This window comes from Marmota flaviventris, chromosome 4, assembly GCF_047511675.1.
Source record: "Marmota flaviventris isolate mMarFla1 chromosome 4, mMarFla1.hap1, whole genome shotgun sequence".
NCBI classification, from domain to species: domain Eukaryota; kingdom Metazoa; phylum Chordata; class Mammalia; order Rodentia; family Sciuridae; genus Marmota; species Marmota flaviventris.
In genome coordinates this window covers 88,075,116-88,093,122 of record NC_092501.1, presented here as the reverse complement: position 1 = coordinate 88,093,122, position 18,007 = coordinate 88,075,116, and positions in this window count along the sequence as shown.

Sequence of the window (18,007 nt, the reverse complement as noted above, 5' to 3'; positions counted from 1 at the left end):
CCTTGCAGCAACTTCAGGGGCTTCATTCTATCAAATGTTTGACCATTTTCAGTTTTTCATTCACCAAAGGGATATTCTTGTGAGCATGAGGGGTATGTGCTTTTAAAATCCAAGTATCTTCATCATATTTCTCCCCCAATATGCAATGTTTTATTGTAGTTTTTATTATGGTAACAATATACAACTTAAATCTACAAGTGAAGGCTAAAAATAATCTGGAATTTTTGATTTGGTATATTTATGATGAATCCAATCTATACAAATGAGAGACTCCACACCTTTTGCTATTCTCTTTAGTCTATCTGAGGACCTCTGAACTACTAAGTGCAAAGTTCCTACCATAAATGTAATGATTATTCTCTTAGAGGTACCAAATGTTAAATATCTAGGCTTCTGGTTCTTTCTTATGCTTTCCATTTCTTTGCTGAAATTCTTCATCTGTTCATGTATATTGTCCACCTTCTCTACTAGATCTTTTAACAAATTAATCATAGTTATTTTGAAGTCTGTGTTGGATAGTTACAATATCTGGTTCATATCTGAGTCTGATCACACTGAAAACTTTATCCCTTAATAGGCTAGGGATTTTTTGTTTCTTGCTGTTGTATATGCTTTGTAGTTTTTCATTATACAAATATAGAAAATTGTGTTTGGACAAATAGTAGAGACTTAGATAAAGAGAATTTATACTCATAAATGGGCACATCTTCTGTCAGACTTTAGTGTGAAGGGTTGAGCAAATCTTGTCAGTAGTTGAACTGGGTTTGAGTTTCCTCATTGGTATCATTATCTTTAGTGCACAGGAGCCTCAAATACACCCAGCAATGGGCTGCTGTGGTACCATGTGATTAGACAGGAAAATCAGTCACCAGGAGACTTTTCTCAGTTTTCTTGCTCTCTTTCTACATTCAACCATCCCTAATAACTACCACACCACAAAGGGAGGTCTCTTTCCATGCATTCGACCCTCCCCAGCAGTAGTTTGCTGTTGTTTGTTACTCAATGCTAAGCTTGGGCGGGGAGAGTAAAGAGGCTCTTGGTTGTCCTGTCTCAGCCTTCAGTTTGGGGCAGGCCCTACACTCCTAGGCCTATGTCCCAAGAATGGAGCTTTTAAATAAGCTTTCCTGCCTCTCTTTGCCTTGGCAACAAAATTGCCTTTGTCTGTATTTGGACTTGGGTGGGATTCCTTGCTTCTCTCCCGGTTGCAGACCTCTTCTTGGTATAAATATAGGATCCTGGACAGCAGATATTTTTTCTCTCTCTCCTGATACTGTAGGGTTTTTCTTCTACCACCCCCCAGCAGAAATGTTTCTTTGTCTACGTCCAGGGAGAGGTTTTCCTACCACTCTCCTTGAAGCAGATGAATCTTTCTTCTAATTCTTTCTCAGAAATAATGGGAAAGAGGGTTTTCTACCCCTATTGTAGTAGGTAGGAATGGTTTTAAGGAAGTAGAGGGATTTAGTTCTCCAGCAGCTGCTGACCACCTCCTGTCTGATCATACTGAAAACATTATCCCTTAATAGGCTAGGGATTTTTTTTCTTGCTGTTGCGTATGCCTTGTAGTTTTTTTTTGTTTGTTTGTTATAAAAATATAGAAAATTGTGTTTGGACAAATAGTAGAGACTTAGATAAAGAGAATTTATACTCATGAATATAGAGTATAAATTCCTGTCTGCTCATGAGCATTAACCTAGTAAAGAACCATGAAAATTAGCTTGTTAAGTGCAAAGTTCCTACCATAAATATAATGAATATTCTCTTGAGAGGCACCAACCATTAGATATGTAGCCTAGACTTCTCGTTCTTTCTTATGGTTTCCATCTCTTTGCTGCAATTCTTCATTTTTTTTTCTTGCTGTTATATATGCCTTGTAATTTTTTTGATATACAAATATAGAAAATTGTGTATAGCAAAATAGTAGAGACTTACATAAGGAGAATTTATACTCTATTGAGGGTCACGGTATTCAGAACTGCTATGCTTGCCCACACTTGGCCTTTAAAAATGCATTAATAGTTCAGCTGATTTATTCTTCTCCAATTAGTAGCCATCACATTCTCTTTTTCTGTTTGTGTATTCATCTATCTCTCCTTGGAAGAGCTAGTGCCCCTTGAAATTCAGTTTACTTGATTGCCTTGTGACCTCGCGTCTCTGATGTGCTTAAGAAAAGTTTATTTTCTCCAATCAATAATGTGAAGAGGGGCTGGGATTGTGTCTCAGCGGTAGAGCGCTCACCTCGCTTGGCCAGGACCCGGGTTTGAGCCTCAGTACCACATAAACATAAAGGCATTGTGATGTGTCCATCTACACCTAAAAAATAAATAAATAAATTTTAAAAAAATAATGTGAAGAGAAAGCCTACAGAATAGGAAAAAATCGTTACCACACACACCTCAGAGAATTAATCTCCAGGATGTATAAAAAACTCAAAAAACTTAACACCAAAAAAACAACCCAATCAATAAATGGGCAAAGGAACTGAACAGACACTTCACAGAAGAAGAAATACAAAGGGTCAACAAATATATGAAAAAGTGTTCAACATCTCTAGCAATTAGAGAAATGTAAATCAAAACTATACTGAGATTCAATCTCACTCCACTCAGAATGACAATCATCAAGAATACAAGTAACAAAAGATGTTGGTGAGGATGTGGGGTGCACTCAAACATTGCTGGTGGGACTGTAAATTGGTGCAACCACTCTGGAAAGTATGGAGATTCCTCAGAAAACTTGGAATGGCACCATAATTTGACCCAGTCATCCCACTCCTCAGTTTATATCCAAAGAACTTAAAATCAGCATACTACAGTGACACAGCCATATCAATGTTTGTAGCAGCTCAATTCACAATAGCTAAACTATGGAACCAACCTAGGTGCCCTTCAACAGATGAATGGATAAAGAAAATGTGGTACATATACACAATAGAATATTGCTCAGCCTTAAAGAAGAGTGAAATTATGGCATTTGCTGGTAAATGGATGCAACTAGAGACTATCATGCTAAGTGAAATAAGCCAGTTCCAAAGAACCAAAGGCTGAATGTTTTCTCTGATATGCAGATGTTAATTCACAATAAGGTAGGGGTGGAGAATAGAGGTATTTTGGACTAGACAGAGTGGAGTGAAGGGAGGGTAGGGGGCATGGGGGATAGGAATAATAGTAGAATTAATCAGACATTATTATCCTATGTGCATATATGATTACATGACCTGTGTAACTTTACATCATACAACCACAAGAATAGAAGTTATGTTCCATTTATGTATGATGTGTCAAAATGCATTCTACTGTCATGTATAACTAATTAGAACAAATTAAAAAAGTGTTTTTTCTCATTGTTAGGGTGGGGGGTGACATCTCTGATGCTTTCTACATTCAAGGCAGAAGGGACTTCTTCCTATGGCATACTGATTCCTTATCCTTTGCATTGGTACCATTTGTCCTCTCTGAAAGCACTTAGGATTTTCTCTGAAACAGTGATATTCTGAAGTCCCACCTTAATTTTTCATGGTATTGATCTGTTTTCCTTTATTGGAGAAATTTTCTTATCTACTTTTTTTCCCCTTAAATATGCTGTTCCTAAAATATGTGTAGTTAATTTTGGTCCTCTTGGATTAATTTTTCAATTTTTAAATCTGTTTTTGTCCTATATTTCATCTCTTTTGTTTTTTTTTTCATGTGTTTCCTGGGTGATTTATTCAACTTTATCTTCTCTTTATTTTTAGTATATATAATTGTCTTTTATTATCCATGGGAGATTGGTTCCAGGACCTCCTACAGATACCAAAATCTGCAGATACACAAGTCCTTTATACAAAATGGTATAGTATTTACATATAACATATACATATCCTCCCGTGTACTTTAAATCATTTTAAGATTACTTAAATTCCAGGTAAATAGTGTTTTACTATATTGGTTAGGGAACAATGCAAGAAAAAAAGGCTGTGCATGTTCAGAAGAGATGTGATTTTTTTTCCTTTAGATTATTTTTGATCAGTGGTTGGTTAAATATGTGAATGCAGAACGCTGATTTGTGTGTGTGCACATGTATGTGTGATGGTAGTCTTTTAACCATTATAAGTGTACAATTTCATGGCATCAATTCCATTCACAATGTTGTATGTACATCACCACTACCTGTATCCAAAACCTTTTTAACCACCCAAATAAGAAACTCTGCACCCATTTAGCAATAATACCCCATTCTTACCTTTCCCCAGCCCCTGTTAACCTTTCTAATCTACTTTATCTCTCTACAAATTTTTCTTTTCTAGATATTTTATGTGAGTGGAATTATGCCACATGTGGTCATTTGTATCTGTCTTATTTCACTTAACATAAAGTTTTCAAGGTTCATTAATGTCATAGTATATTTCAAAAAAGAATTCTTCTTCATGGTTAAATAGTATATATTTAACAATATTCCATAGCCAAATTTTATATCTATTATCTATCTATCTATGTCATATTTGGTTTACCCATTCATCTATTAATGAACTTTGGGGTTGTTTCCATCTTTGGGCTATTGTGAATCATGTTGCTATGAACATTCACATATAGGTATGTATTTGAATTCCTGTTTTAAATCTTATTGTGTACATAATTAGGAGAAGAATTGTTGGCTTCTCTGGAAATATTTAGCATTTTAAAGAACAACAAAACTATTTTTCATAGTGGTAATGGCCACAGATTCACCACTACTATTTTATTTCATATGGTAATGCACTAGGGGTTCTGACTATCAACAAGTGCTTTCATGATCACTGTCATCCTAGTAAGGTATGAAGTTGTATCTCATTACGGTTTTAAATTGAATTTCCCTAATGACTAAGAACATTTCATTTCTTTCCATGGACTTATTGGTCATTTGAATACCATCTTTGGATACATGTCTGCTCAAGAAATCTGTACATTTTGAAGTTGGATTTTGTTTAAATTGTGATGAATGCAATTTATCAATTTTTATGTATTAAATGTCTGTGATTTTGGCATCTATCCAAGAAATCATTGCCAAATCCAATGTCATGAACATTTCCCCTGTGTTTTCTTTTGAAAGATTTTAGTGAGCACACACACACACACAAACACAAACACACAAACACACACACACGGGCAGAAGAAACCTGAAAGAGACTTCTTTAGATGCCTAGGGCCAAAAAAGAAGGGTACTAATTTCTTTGCAGTGTTGGTGGCTTGCCTCTGAGCTGGGGCATTCCTTTAGCACAAACCAAGCCACTTAGGACACTGCTTGTCTTCACTTCCTGCTGGGGCTGAGGCCACAGATTCACCAGAACTTTATATTATTCCCTTGGTGCCAGTAATCTGCACCAGAAATGTGGCTGCTACCCTCACAGCACCACTGTTCCAGTGCTAGGGAAAGATAGCCACCTTTCTGCTTCGTCATCTGCAATGCCACAGTGTCCTCTGTATTAATCAGCTTCATGTTCCTGTACCAAAATACCTGATAAAAATTAACTTATTCAGGAGAAAAGGCTTTATTTATTTTGGCTCATGGAGTTTTCAGACCATGATCTATGGGACCCATGGCTTTAAGCTTCTGATTAGGGTTCCAGATCAATGGCAGATGCTGACACACAACAAGGTGGGAGGGAGGGAAGAATAGAAGTTCATTAGATTAGACAAAGGGGAATGAAGAGAAGGGAGGGGTGAGGCGGGTGAGAATAGGAAAGAGTAGAATGAATCAGACGTAACTTTTCTATGTTTATATATGAACATACAACCAGTGAAACTCCACATGATGTACAACCATAAGAATGGAATCCTAAGTTAGAGTCCATGTATGTATATCAAAATACACCCTACATAATGTATATCTAAACAGAACAAATAAAAAAAGAGAACAAGAAGAGAAAAATATAATAAAGTATAAAGAATTAATAATGACATAATTAATTCTTTATACTTTATTATATTTTTCTCTTCTTGTTCTCATAGCTCTAATTATGTCATTAACAAAAACCATTTAGAAATGAAATGACTTTATTATTCATTTCCTTTTTTTTTGGTAAAAACCCTACTGCTTACAAAAAATGTGTGTGTGTGCATGTGTGTGTGTGCACGCACACGTGTGTGTAGATAGATAATGGATAGACAATGGGAGTAGTCGCCCTTCCTCTTTATTTCTTTATTGTTATTTAATAGTCTATTATCCAAACTCTCCCTATGATTAATATATAGCTATTAATTATTAAGCAATTAAGATCCCCAAGCTGCAATTCTATGAGGCTCAATTTGAGCTAATTTTTCTGTACTTATAAATGGAAACATTATCATATGGGCAGACTCAGGAGAATCTATTTAGCTTAAGATCATACAAATAAATGAGTATTACTTTGGTTTTTGGTGGTGCTGGGGATAGAACCCAGGGCCTTGCATGTGCTACATATTGCTATAACACTGAGCCACATGGCCAGTCCCATGACCACAAATTAGTACATTTGAAGGAAATAAAGTGGAACTGAGGCTGCACTGATATTCCAGGAGTGGTGATAAGATGAGCATAATTGTGCACATAGTTAAATATCCCCTTACAGTGAAGTTCAATTCAGTTCAAGAAAAGTCTATTGAACTTTTGCAGGTTCTGCATTTGCATTGGTGATATCAAGATGGATAAATTGATCTTTAATGCTCTGGGGAGCCTAGCATTTATGGAGGGAGGTGGAGCATGAACTCATGATTTCAGGGTGGCATGGGGAATTTCCTGGCAAAAGCACCTGCAGGTGCTGTGGGAGGCCCAGACACTATACGCAGTGGTGGCTGGCACCTGCTCACTCTGGCTGGCCAGGGCTGGCTTGCACATCTCTTCCCATCTTTGTGTTCAGTAATGTTGGTAGCTTGATTAGCTATGGCAGAGGTATTTACACCACCAGCCACTCTTTGTTTCTTGTCATGGGGGCAGGAAATTACCACAGATGTTGGTATAAATTTTCACTTATCTCTTGTGAATGGAATGGGGTAGAAGACAAGGGCTCATTTTCTCAGCTGGCCTTGACTTTTTTCTTGACTCATACTTTACAACAACCTGTCATTGATTCTATCTTCAGAACCCATCTAGATGCCAATTGCTGTTCTCTGCCTCCTCTGCTGTCTCTGAGTCCAGGCTGCCACCATCTGTCACCTATAGAACTGCAATGGCTTCCAATTAGCTTCCCTACATCTGACCTTCCAGTCTTTTCTCCACACATTAGCCCACTGATCCTGATTGAAGTCAGATGCTGTCATCTCTCTGCTCAGAACTTTGCAAAGTCACAAGGAATAGATATCAGAGTCCCCATGATGACCTCCCAGGTATTGATCTAGCCTCCACTCCCTATGGCCTCCTCCTGGCACCTTTCCTGGGCACCAGCCATACTGGCCTTGCTGTTCCTCCTCCATTATACCAAACATTTTCCTGCCTCAGCACCTTCTGGCCTGTTGAAATTGTTCCCCTAGGTATTCCTCACTCACTCCTTCAGCTCTGTCAAATACCTCCTTCTCAGGGCTGTCCCCCCATTGCCACCCACCCACCAAAATGCACGCACACGCGCGCACGCGCACATACACACACACACACACCCCTCACCTGTGTGCCTCTGGCTCCTCCATTCTGTTTTCCTGCTTAGTGTCCCTGCAAAGCACTTAGAGCCACATGTTATACTATAGCTTTCACTTATTTGCTTTCTTTCTGATTTCCCTCACAAGAATGTGCATTCCATAAGGGCAAGGACTTCTGTCTTTTTTTTGTTTGCTGAAGCATCACTATGGGTGGTCCATTACAGGAGCAGAGGGAAAGTGTGGTGGCCTTGAGGTCACCCCAATGCCCCAGGACTTGATGGGGACTGGGTGAGCTGAAACCATCCCAGAGGACATGGTCCAATCAGAGCAATGGAATGTACAAAGGTCTCCTCCCATGTGTCATTTTTGTGCACAAGCCCTGGGAAGATCATGCCAAGTTAACATCCACTGACATTCTAATGACTGGTTAATGCTTTGTTAGGGATTGGTTGGCAGCAGTTAGAGGGGATGGGGCCAGCAGGGAAGGAAGGGGTGAGAGACAGGGATGAATGTCAACTAGCCTTTGTATGTCACCCTAGAAAGTAGAGAACATTCTCCTGCATTATCTCACTGTGCCTCATGACAGCTCTGTGACACAGGTGGGGCAGACATTATTATGCCTTATGATAGATGAGAGAAACGAGGATTAATGATGTGTTCAAAGCCACAGAACCAGTAGGATTAGAAAGCCAAACTCCAGGGCCCTTTCTTAAACTCCATTCGGCCAAAGGCAGGATTTGAGCCAACTCTGGCCTGTGCCATTATGTCATACACTCTAAGGAAGTATGGTGACCATGTCTCTTTTCTCTATCCCAGTATAAAAAAGGCTAAAAAGGCCAGGACCCAGAGAAAGCATGAAACCCACATAGGCCACTTGTTGAATGTCAATCAAGCATAGGCCAGATGTCATTCCAGGTCCTTTACATTCAGAGACTCAAAATAACCATACAGAGCAGGCAGTATTACCTTATATTATAAAAGAGGAAACCAAGGCTCAGAGGTTTGGGTTACTTGCCTAGGGCCCAGCTGTGAGGTGGAACCAATCTTGAATTAAGATCTGTCTGGCTCCAATCCCTTGTTCTTCCTGCTGCACCAAGCTGTCCCCTTATAACAACAGGGTGTTTTCCAAATTAGGGTGTTATGTCTTTAGCATCCATCACCTCTCACCTGCAGTAGAATACTTAAGAAACACAAAAGAGAAGGGTGTTTCCAGGGTGGCTAATACAGAGTCTCCTCGAGGCCTTAGTCAGGCTATAATTATTTCCAGCACAAAATATGAATCTCTCCAGCTTGTTTGGTTTGGTTGCTCTTTGGTCTTCTTACCCTACATTTTCTTATGAAGTCTCTTTATATTTGATGTATCAAGTGCAAATTCCCCTTAAAAGAAGACTACTGTATCTGGGGGGACTATGTTGGTAAGAACAAAATTAAAAGACATGAATTTAGAACTGATGCTTGTACCAAGAAGATTGATGCCACTTGCTTTTAAGAGACATATTTCCTGCTGGTTGTTTTTATGCTGACCACAGTCTGGGAAGTCTTGTCAGGACCTGCCCCACAATGTGATTTCTAACTTTAGGTGCTTTTTCTAGTTCTTTTGATGAGTTTTATGGCATAGAACATCCTTTTACAAAGTTTAGAATGAATACTTGACTATTATAAGCCCTTGTAATATATTAATATTCTTGACATTATTCTCAGAAATAGTTTGGTCTGTGACAGTGCAGTTTACCTGAAGCTTTGTCACTGGTCCTGTAGTCTGTCTCATATCAGTAGAAAGAGGTCACAGGCAGCAGGTGGCAGCCAATAGTATGGCGTCACCATGTAAATGCAGATTTCTAGTAAGGAAGAGAAAATGGAACAAAGGTGGGTAAACTTCCTTTAGGTATGTTGCCTAACTTTAAAAAAGAAAAAAACTCTCTTACCCAACATATTTTTTATTTGTTTATTTGTTTTAATTAGTTACACATGACAGTAGAATGCATTTTGAAACATCATCTATAAATGGAATATAATTTCTCATTCGTCTGGTTGTACATGATGTAGAGTTACACAGATCATGTAATCATATGTGCACATAGAGTAATAATGCCCGATTCATTCTACTGTCATTCCTACCCCCACCCTTGCTTTCACTCCCCTCTGTCTAATCCAAATTACCTCTGTTCTCTCCCCATACATACTTAATGTGAATTAGCCTCTACATATCAGAGAAAACATTTGGCTTTTGGTTCTTTGGAATTCACTTATTTCACTTAGCATGATAGTCTCCAGTTCCATCCATTTACCAGAAAATACCATGATTTCATTCTTCTGTAAAGCTATATACACCACATTTTCTTTATCCATTCATCTGCCAGATTAGGGACACTCAACCTATAGTGGTTATATAGATAATTGCTTATTTTAATTGCCTTTTATCCAAAATTTTAGACTTGTGTTCATTTGTTCATTCATTCATTTATTTGTTTACTCAACATTTTAAATTATATAAGCCAGGTAGTGTACCAGCACTAACTCTCCAGTGGAGAATATGATGACATAATCTTCACCATCCAGCAGGTAAGGCATATTACATGTAACCACTTCATTGCAATTATGATAGAGCACCTGAAAGAGAAAGACAGGACACAACAAAACACATGGTAAGGAAGAATCTTAGCTAGACTGAGAGATCATCTGTATCTTTCTTATAGTTTAGGAAACTGAGACATAGAAGTCAATCACCTTTCTACATTAGATATTCCTATCCTATCCCAATCTCTCATTTATGAAGTAAAGTATTATATTCAATCAAATTACACAATTTTTAAGTGTGAGGAATCTAATAAGTTTATTCATTTCTTCCCAGGGTAAATAATAGAACTTGAATACAGTATTTAGTAAGCAATTCAAACCAAGATACATATGTCAACACATGTTATTTAGAAGAAAAGCTGTAAACACAAATATATAAACACACAAACATATAGACCTATATGCACACATGCATGTATTTTAAATACTACTATGAAGTGATCTCTAAGATAAAAGTGAAAAAATTCAGAGAAAACTATATATTAAATGCTACAACTTATCTAAGAAAAGTGGAAGGTATATAAATATACATATACATGTATATACAGGGCTTCTCAGAGAAAAGGTGATCCCAGGGCTGGGGTGGGGAATGTAGACAAGTGGCCCTCAATATTTCATCTTGCTGGAAGGCAAATCAGCCACCAAAGTCAGGTTGGATTGTAACAAAAGGACTCAGGAAGCAACCTGTGAGACCCCCACAGGTAAAGGATGGAATGATGTGAGCCTCAATTAGGACATTGACTGAACAGACTGAAATATGCAAAGTATGTTTATCCGTGACTTCACAGTGATACTGTAAATCATTGATTATTTTTCAATTCATTATTTGAAAGTTGATGAATAAAAGGGAAGAGTCAAGCATGTGTCCTGCCTGTGCTTTCCAGAGAGAAAACCCAGACAGCATGTGCCATATAGGAGACCCAACACCACCTATGAAATAACTTTGCCAGGAAATGTGAACTTAAAAGCAGTTAGCCTTCTAGATCTAATACTAGTTCATAGGAAATGCAGAGAAGAACAATGACACCACAGATATATTATTAAAGAAGCAATCAGCAAAATACAAATTGAGAAAGTCCAAAGGTTAAAAGGAAGAAAAAATGTTGGAAAGAACTCATAGACTTAACACCAAAAAAATAACCAACCCAATCAATAAATGGGCAAAGGAACTGAACAGGCACTTTACAGAAGAGGAAATATGATCTGTCAAAAAATATATTAAAAAATGCTCAACATCTCTGGCAATTAGAGTAATGAAAATTAAAATGACACTGAGATTCCATCTTACTCCCGTCAGAATGGCAGTTATCAAGAATACAAGTAACAAAAAATGTTGGTGAGGATGTGGGGAAAAGGGTACTCTCATGCATTGCTGTTGGGACTGCAAATTGGTATACCCACTCTGGAAAAGCAGTATCGAGATTCCTCAGAAAACTTGGAATGGAACCACCATGTGACTCAGTTATCCCACTTGTCAGTATATATCTAAAGGACTTAAATTCATTATACTATAGTGATGTAGCCATATCAATGTTTATAGCAGCTCAATTCACAATACCCAAGCTATGGAACCAACCTGGATGACTTTAAACAGATGAATGGATAAAGAAATGTGGTACATACATACAAAGATATATTACTCAGCCATAAAGAAGAATGAAATTATGGCATTTTCTGGTAAATGGATGGAACTGAAGACTATCATGCTAAGTGAAATAAGCAAGTTCCCAAAAAAACAAAGGCCAAATGTTCTCTCTGATATGTGAATGTTAACCCACAACAAGAGAGGGTGGGAGGGGAAGAATTGAAGTTTACTGGATTAGACAAAGGGGAGTGAAGGGAAGGGAGGTGGAGGGGAATAGGAGGGACAGTAGAATTAATTAGACATAACTTTTCTAGCCGTGTATTTGAATAAACATCCAGGGTTACTCCGCATTGTGTACAACCTCAAGAACAGGATCCTAACTAGAGTACCAAGAACAGGATCCTAACTAGAGTAAGTTGTACTCCATGTATGTTTCATATGCCAAAATACATTCTACTGTCATGTATATCTAGAAATAATAAATAAAAAAGAAAGAACTCATAGAATAAAAGAGACCTAATATACCTTTAAGAACCAAGTCATAGTATATAGACTTTACTTGGTTCTTAAATAAATAAAAAGTTAAATAGTATAGTGCAGGCTGGGGTGTTGCTCAGTTGTAGAGCACTTGCTTCCCTGTGTTCAATTTCTAGGACTGCGATAAATAAATAGAAATTTTAAAAATTATAGCACAATTAGAGAATTGTAGATACTCAGTGGCTATTAAGTAATGTTGAGGAAATATTAAAGTGAGATCATATTGTATTTCATTTAAGGGGGAAATCTGTATCTTCAGAAATATGTGCAGATGAAATAATATGATGTTTGGGGCATCATATTCTCTGGGATATGGGGAAAAGGGGTATAGAGAATATAAGATTATTCATAAGATGAAAGTTGTTAAAGCAAATTGGTAGAAATGTGGGGTTCATTATATTCTTCTCCTGTGTATATATACTTCAAATTTTTCCATAATAAAAACCTTGTGCAATTTGAATAATGTATACAAAGAATATGATGTAGCAAGACATATTATGTTTAAATGACAAACACCTTGACAACTCAATGACTAATAGGGGTTGTTTGAGGTTTACATTACAAAACAGCTAACAACCTCATGCACTATGAAGTTTTACATTTGTCACCAAAATATTGTCCCAGCTCCGAGAAACATTTTTTCCCCAAATGACACATTTTAGAAGTGAGGAATTATGCTTCTATTTCCAGCCATGGCAGAACTACTGACATAGAACTGGCCATCCTGTCAAAGGCAATTATAAAGCTGGCAAACTGTACAAAGTGACAACCAGCAGTGCAGGATGTGACCTTGAGAAAATGACATATGCAATGGCTCTCATTGTGTTGACTCTTTACAAGAGAGTACTTCTCTGCTACAGCATGAGAGGGTGGTAGGGTCAAAGGGGATGGTGGACTCACCAAGCTGAATGGGCAGAAGCTGGAGTTTGAGGGGGATGAGGTAGGAGGAATGTGTGGGCAAAACACTTGAGAGAGCTGGGTGCAGGTGGCATAAGCCTGAAATCCCAGTGGCTCAGGAGGCTGAGGCAGGAAGATCGTGTGTTCAAAGCCAGCCTCAGCAAAAGTGAGGCACTTTCTCTAAATAAAATACTAAATAGGACTGGGAATGTGGCTCAGTGGTTGAGTGCCCCTGAGTTCACTCACTGGTACCCCCCAAAAAATGCTGGAGAGAAGGGAGTTGAAATAATGGGGGTGGCTGCCCAGGAGTCTATGTGAAGCTTCACTGTGCTTCCTGGCAGATGACTGGTTGGCTGGTCTCTGAAGGACAGTACTCTGCAGGTGTGGAATCATCACTTGCTATAGAGGTGCAGTGTTGGCAGATTTTGGAGCTCTTCCCAGCTGGAGCGGAGGTGTCTTTCTGAGCACTTTGTGAATTCAGTTAAGACCCCAGAAAGCGAAAGGCCACATCCTAGAGCCAAGGAGACACCCTATGATTAAGATCAGAACCTAAACAGACCCACTCTAACAAAGAATAAAACCACACCTGACAGGACTGAAAAGATTGTTGCCAGTACAATGCTCAACACCCTTTAATAAAAGATGACATAGTCCATATTCCCTGCAAAATATCATCTACAAAGGGAATATGGAACATATGTAAAATTATAGACTTGTGGGAAAACGAGCAACTGTGACCTATAATCAAGAAAAATAGTAGTTAATAGTAGTTAATAGAAACAGACTTTAAGATGAGCCCAATGTTGAAATAAGCATACCAAACTTAAAGAATAAGAACCTAAGAATAAGAGCTTAAACATATATGGGAAAACAAGAACTTAAAGATATACATAAAGAATAAGAATGTATATTGTACACATATACACACATACATGTATATGTATATATATGGAAAAGGATTTTTTGAGGGGGAGGAAAAGTGTAAAACTGGAAAATGGAATATCTAAAATAAAGAGTTCCCTGGGAGGGTGATGGGTGTGGCACCCCCAAGGATGCACTTGCCTGCCTCCTTCTTCAGGTAGTGTAATTGACCACTGGCCCCAGATGGGCACTTTCAAGTCCATCCTTATGTTTGCATGGAAGCTGTACCTCTCATGGGATGTACCCTGTGTATTTGTGCATTGAATAACATTTTTTAAATGCTGAAGGGAAAATCCCTGCTAATCCAAAATTATATACTTAATGAAACTATCCTTCAAAATACTAGATAAAATAAACATTGAAAAAGAAAAAGCTGGGCTGGGGCTGGGGCTGTAGCTCAGCAGCAGAGTGCTTGCCTAGCATATGTGAGGCACTAGGCTCAATCCTCAGCACCAAACAAATTACACTAGACAGAAACTTGGATTCTCAGAAAGGAATGAAGAAAACAGGATAAATATGCATGTGCAAAAGATGAAAAAGAAAGATTTCTTTCTTCTAATTTCTTTGAAAAATATCTATAGTAAACATTAACTTTTATGGTCAATTCTATGTTCATATATGAATACAAATTAGTATAACTCCACATTATGTACAACCACAAGAATGGGAAGTTCTACTCCATGTATGTACAATATGTCAAAATGCATTCTACTGTCATGTATAACTAAAAACAAATAAAAAAACTTTAGGGGGCTGGGATTGTGGCTTAGTGATACAGAATTTGCCTTGCACATGTGAGGCACTGGGTTTGATCCTCAGCACCACATAAAAATGAATAAATAAAATAAAGGTATAAAAAAGCACTTCATGTTCCAGAGTTTTTTCCCTTACATAAACGTAAAATATGTGATAAGAACAACACAAAGGGGCTAGTGGTGTTGCTCAGTGGTAAAGCATGTGCTTAGCATGCATGAAGTCCTAGCTTCAATCCCTAGTGCTCTCCCCGCCCCACAAAAAAAAGAATAGCATAAAAGTTGGGAGTAAATGTGATTTACCAATATTATATTGTATATTATAATTATATTGTATATATAATTATATTGTAATTTCTAGAACAGTCACTAAACATACAACTGAAGAATTAAAATAGAACATTAAAAACTAATTTTTGGTCCAAAACAAGGCAGGAAAACTAAAGAACAAAACCCAATGGTTTTATTATAGATTTTATCTATAATAAAATGATAGACATAAATCCAATCATGTAAAAAATTATGTTGGAATATCCAAATAAAAAAAGCATTAGTGGTGGTGTTGCTCAGTGGTAAAGCATGTGCTTAGCATGCATGAGGTCCTGGGCTCAATCCCTAGTGCTCTCCCCGCCCCACAAAAAAAGAATAGCATAAAAGTTGGGAGTAAATGTGATTTCACTGTTGTGAGATTCTTCCCTTTTTGTTAAAATAGTATAATATTGGTTCTAAATAGGTGCATATTGTAATTTCTAGAATAGTTACTAAACATACAACTGAAGAATTAAAATAGAACATTAAAAACTATTTTTTGGTCCAAAACAAGGCAGGAAAACTAAAGAACAAAACCCGATGGTGAAACCATAAAACACATAATAAAATGATAGACATAAACCCAATCATGTAAAAAATTATATCGGAATATCCAAATATAAAAAGTCATATCCAAATGTATACTGTCTAGAAAAAATGAACTTTAAGTACAAAGACAAGTTGATATGAAAAGGAAGAAAAAAGATATATTATGAAAACAGTACAACTCATCTGGTGTGGTTATTTTAATGTTAAAGTAAACATCAAGAAAAAGAGTATTAACAGAAATAGTGACATTGTTTCAGAAAGATATAAATATGCACATGCCTCAAAGTAGAGTTTACACAAATGTGAAAGAAAGAGTATAGATAAATACATAATTGCTTTTGGAGATTTTAAATGGCTCTCAGTAAGTGATAACTTGGCAATAAAATCTGTAAGGACCTAAACAGACACTTCTCAGAAGAGGATATATAATCAATTAACAAATATATGAAAAAATGTTCATAATCTCTAGCAATTAGAGAAATGCAAATCAAAACTACTCTAAGATAGCATCTCATTCTAGTCAGAATGGCAGCTGTTATGAAGACAAACAACAATAAGTGTTGGCGAGGATGTGGGGAAAAAGGTACACTCATACATTGCTGGTGGGACTGCAAATTGGTGCAGCCAATATGGAAAGCAGCATGGAGATTCCTTGGAAATCTGGGAATGGAACCACCATTTGACCCAGCATCATCTACCATCAGCACTAATTGACATTTACTAAGAGCATTACCACCAAAGGAAGAATATATTGTCTCTTCAAGTATACATGGAATATTGATCAAGATAGACTACATATTTTACGATAAAATAAGTCTTACAGAATATGTTCTCAGACTACAATGAAATTAGGTTAGAAATCAGTGGCAGTAAGATATCTAGAAAAATTCCCAAGTATTTGGAAACCAAACATGTATTTCTAAATAACCCATGGGTCAAAGAAGAAATGAAAAGGGAAATTAAAATATTTCAAGACAGATGGTAGTGAAAATACAACATATGACAATGTTTGAGGTGCAACTACAATAATGCTTAGGGGGAAAATTAGAGCTTTAACACTTAGAATAGAAAAGAAGAGACAATTAAAATAAATGATCTAAGTTTCTACCTTCGGAATTGGAGAAAGAAGAAAAATTAAATACAAATTATATAAAAGGAAGGAAATGATAAATGTAGAAGAAATAATAATAATACAGTTATTATTAATAATAATAACTGTAGAAAAACAAATTATAGAGAATTGATAAACCTCTAGCAAGACTGACCAAGATAAAAGAGGAAAAACAAAACTATCAGTAACAAGAATGAAATATGAGGTATCAATTCAAATCCTATAGACATTTAAAGAACAATAAGACGATACAATAATACTGGCATTTTATGCCAATATAGTTGACAATTCAGATGAAATGCATAAATAACTTTAAAAGCATAATTCTCTGGCTGTGGTTGTGGCTCAGTGGTACAATGCACACCTAGCACTTGTGAAGCATTGGGTTTGATCCCCAGCACCACATAAAATTAAATAAATGAAATAAAGGCATTGTGTCAACTACAACTAAAAAAAATTATTATAAAAAAACAACTCTCAAAAATTGCCACAAAGAGAAATGAAAAATCTTAATGGCTCTATATTTATCAAAGAAATTGAATTCATAAGGATGAATTGTACCATAAATGTAAAGGAGAAATATTACCTGTAGAGAATCAGACGTGACAAGGACTACAGAACATCGTTTGCAAGCACGCATGGAGTCACGTCTGATTCTCTACATTACCAATCTTACACAAACTCCTTAAGAAAATAAATAAGGAGTAAAAAAAAAACCACCTAAATTATTTTATGGTGTCCAGTACTTCCTGTTACCAAAAATAAATAAAATATTACAAGAAAATAGAATTATAGACCAACATTCCTCATGAACATACCTGCAAAAATCTTTACCAAACATTGGCAAATTGAACTGAACAATAAATAAAGTATGAGACTCTAAGTGTTAAAATTTTTAATAAACCAATATAGCAATCTTTTTATTGATTTTTTAAAAAAATAAATAACAGGAATGCATTACAATTCTTATTACACATATACAACACAATTTTTCATATCTCTGGTTGTATATAAAGTATGTTGACACCAATTTGTGTCTTTATACATGTACTTTGGATAATGTCTATCACATTCCACCATCCTTGCTAGTCCCCTACCCCACTATGAGTCAGCCTCCTTATATCAGAGAAAACATTTGTTTTTTGGGGATTGGCTAACTTCACTTAGCATTATCTTCTCCAGTGCCATCCATTTACCTGCAAATGCC